The 3,534-nt window shown below is 35.2% G+C and overlaps 1 pseudogene; it reads left to right on the forward strand.

Moving 5' to 3' along the window:
* The first annotated feature begins 361 nt into the window (after positions 1–361).
* LOC119571400 lies at positions 362–3,032 on the forward strand (annotated as a pseudogene).
* The last annotated feature ends 502 nt before the right edge of the window (positions 3,033–3,534 follow it).

The following is a 3,534-nucleotide window of genomic DNA, read 5'->3' on the forward strand; positions in this document are numbered from 1 at the left end:
TTAATTGCTCAACTCTTACTGCAAGTGTTCAACCAGTAAGAGCTAGGCTCTTGTCAAAATGAAAATTATTGGCGAGCTGGATTAAAGTAGAAGGCCACATCACTTGCATGGTTCCCTCTATTTTAGATTTGTTGGGTTTAACGTGCAAACAAATGGATTAATACACAGAATATTTTTGGGGGAAAATGCATCATGCTACTGACTATAAACCATTGAATCTCAAGTGTAGGAGATTTAAAAACATTTTCATTAATTCTGGGGAAAGGGTCACCATGAAGACCATCAATACCAGCCAGAAGGGGGTTATCCCCAAAGGGAAATGTGGAATTCAAGATACGTAACCGTGTTGTGACGGTGAAAGGCCCCCCGTGGTACTCTCACACGCTCATTCCAAATTGCTGAAGCTGAACTTCCATGTAAGTATGGTTTTGCTCTTTTCCAGGCCAACAGAAAACTATAGTTTTTAAATCTACAGAGCTTGAAAGTTATAGGTAACTTGAATTGCATTTTTGCATTTTTATAGTTTTGCAAATTATATTATATAATTTATGTAAAGATTTTGGTTAATCGCCATTCTTTTTTATTCTAGTAAGGAAGACTGCCAAGGAACCATTGTTAATGTTGAGAAATGGTTTTGGCAAGCGAAAGGGAAAGTAGCTGCTGTGCGCACTGTGTGCACACACATTACCAACATGGTTAAGGGTGTGACAGTTGTAAGTATTTTCACTTTATTTTTCATCATAACCTAATGCCACCAGGGATGGCATGTACATGCATGCCATGCCCACTGAGTTTTTATTTTTTTAATTTTACTCATTCACAAGTCCTGGGTAGTCTTGCCTAACGTGCCTGTTTCTGTTTCCCTTGATTTTGAAAAAGTTTTTTCCCATAAACTATTATTGTTCAAACATAATTATATCATAATGTTAGTAATAATAATATTGATATTGACTGCATTAGTAAAAAAAAATATATATATTTATATATAATATTATATATATATATATAAAATATATATATATATATATATATATATATAATATTAATGATAAACTGAAAATATCCTTGGTGACTAAAGCACTTGTGGAGCTATCCATTTTGTAAACCTGTTTCACAAAACAAAGACAGTGGGTAAGTTCCTGGAGGCAATGGGTTAAATACCAACTAGTAGGCATTGCTCTGGTCAGTTATTCACAATAATTTATTAGTTAGTGCTTTAAAGCCATTTTTTCTTTAGCTGTAGCACCCACATTCTGTCCCAAAACAATTTTGTAACTTCCTTTGGTCTTTGATGGTAGCCAGATATCAAGGGCAGACTAATAGTAAGAACTGTATAAATAGAAAATTATACACAAGGAAAAGGGTGATTTATTTAAGTTAAATATAATTTTGCTTTTGCAAAGTAGTGCTTTCTGTAAGTGCATAAATTTACTGGTGGATTTGGGAATTTGAATGAAAGCTCTTCATTATACCAGATGAGGAACATCAGTTTTTTCCAATTTTTCCATATTTTGTCTTTAGGTGGGTATTGCACTCTCAAAGGTGGGTGAGAGAGTACAGGAAACTTAAATTTTGCTCATGCAAATTTGGAAAGTCACTTGCATACTTCTTGTCTTTTAATGTTGTTATGCTGCATTTTGCACCATCTCCTACTTGCAAAAGTCTGCTTTGGTGGTGATGCACTGGATGTCAGTGATGTATTCATCCCGTAGTCTAACCAATCTTGTTAAAAAGTTGATGTGGGAGAGGGAGGAGTAAAGGAAATTGATAATTACTTTCACAATATGGAAATGTACAAGAAATTAAGAAAGTTATTATTCTATCTTCATTTCTATTTTACCCAATGAGAGGTTAGTTTTTTCAGTGTGTAATGAATACTTACTAGTGCATGGTACTAAGTACCTGGTAGTTGTCCAGCTTATGGTAATTCATGTGAGATCTTATTAGTTGGGAGGTAGGTTCCTTACCTGACAAGATTTTGCCCTTTGTTTAGGATGATCCACCATGGCATCATATCATGTTACTTGTTGCCAGTGGGTTAAGAGGGAAATGTTGGTGTTTTTCAAGTTGGTAATGCGGTGCAGGCTTGTCTTGGGAAAACTTTATTGTAGCATTAAAATTCTTTCTCACACTTTCGAAGTTGTGAACATGATTCCTTCTCAGAGCTAATATTCTGATAAACCAGTCTTGGTCTCAGTCATCAAATATTTGGTATTTTTGTAGAAATGTTTTGCGTACCAAATGTACTAGATCTATGCAAAGATAACAAAATACAAATTATTTTTTGTTTACTTGGGGGTTGAGGTTTCTGTCGAATTTTATTTATTTATTTTACTACTACTACTATAATTTATTTATCACTGCCAGACTCTTCAGGTTTGTTATCAAAATCATAAGATGAAACATTTGCTTTAAATTTTTGATCAGTGACAAATATTTTCAGAGCTGCCAGTCAAACATTACACACACTAACCTCTTCAGTTGTCATTACTTCTGTGGGGAAGAACATGCTTTATTGTTCCCCAAACAACTTTGATAAAATTCTTGTTTCTTTCAGGGTTTCCAATACAAGATGCGTGCAGTATATGCTCATTTCCCATCAACTGTGTCATCTCCAATAACAATCAGTCTGTTGAAATCCGTAACTTCTTTGGGTCAGAAGTACATCCGTAGAGTTGACATGCAAACAGGAGTTACCATCACTGCTTCTCCCAAGCAGAAGGATGAGTTTGTTGTGGAGGGTAACTCCATTGAAGCTGTCTCTCAGTCAGGTAAGTGTTCAAATATATCCTGGTTCTTTGTCAATACATGATATTTAAATAGTTTTTGGTGAAAAGTTTTTCAAAATTGTTTATAACCATTTTAAATTGTTTTTTAATACCAATAAATACCATTGTAATTCTCCCCAACAGCTGCTAGGATCCAACAGAGCACCACTGTTAGCACAAGGATATCCGAAAGTTCTTGGACGGTATCTACGTTTCAGAAAAGGGCCACGTTGTGGAGACTGAATAAATAATTTGGCTGAGGCATATTGGCTTTCATTAAACCATTTTACAAGAAGTGAATTTATACTTAAAAGACTGTAGAATATGGATTATCATTAAGCATGAAGTAGAGATATGTATATTTCAATTCCTGGCATGACAAATATTAATGTTTTTGTAAACTACAAAATGGTTATACAAGAGTAACCAAATTAAGATCCTATCACTAGCAAAATCTTCCAATAATTTTTACATTTCAACGTCCTAGAAAGACAAAAATGACTTTTTTTTTAACCAATTTCTGTCTGAGGATCTATGCCAGTTTTTTTTGTATTTCAGTTTTAACAAGACTTTTTTTTTGTGTCCTGAAAAGGAGTAGGTCGGGGTAGAGGGGAGATGCTGGACATCTTGAGGGGGAGGGAAGCAGGTTTTGAAACCGTAGAATAAAACGTTTATTGAACCCCCCCACCCCTTGCCCGTTTTTTTCGTGGGGGGGCTTAGAGGCGGAACTGGGCCCCAAATGATGGGGAACCCCCCAAACCTTGGG

Source organism: Penaeus monodon, unplaced genomic scaffold (genome assembly GCF_015228065.2).
Source record: "Penaeus monodon isolate SGIC_2016 unplaced genomic scaffold, NSTDA_Pmon_1 PmonScaffold_6121, whole genome shotgun sequence".
NCBI classification, from domain to species: Eukaryota; Metazoa; Arthropoda; class Malacostraca; order Decapoda; family Penaeidae; genus Penaeus; species Penaeus monodon.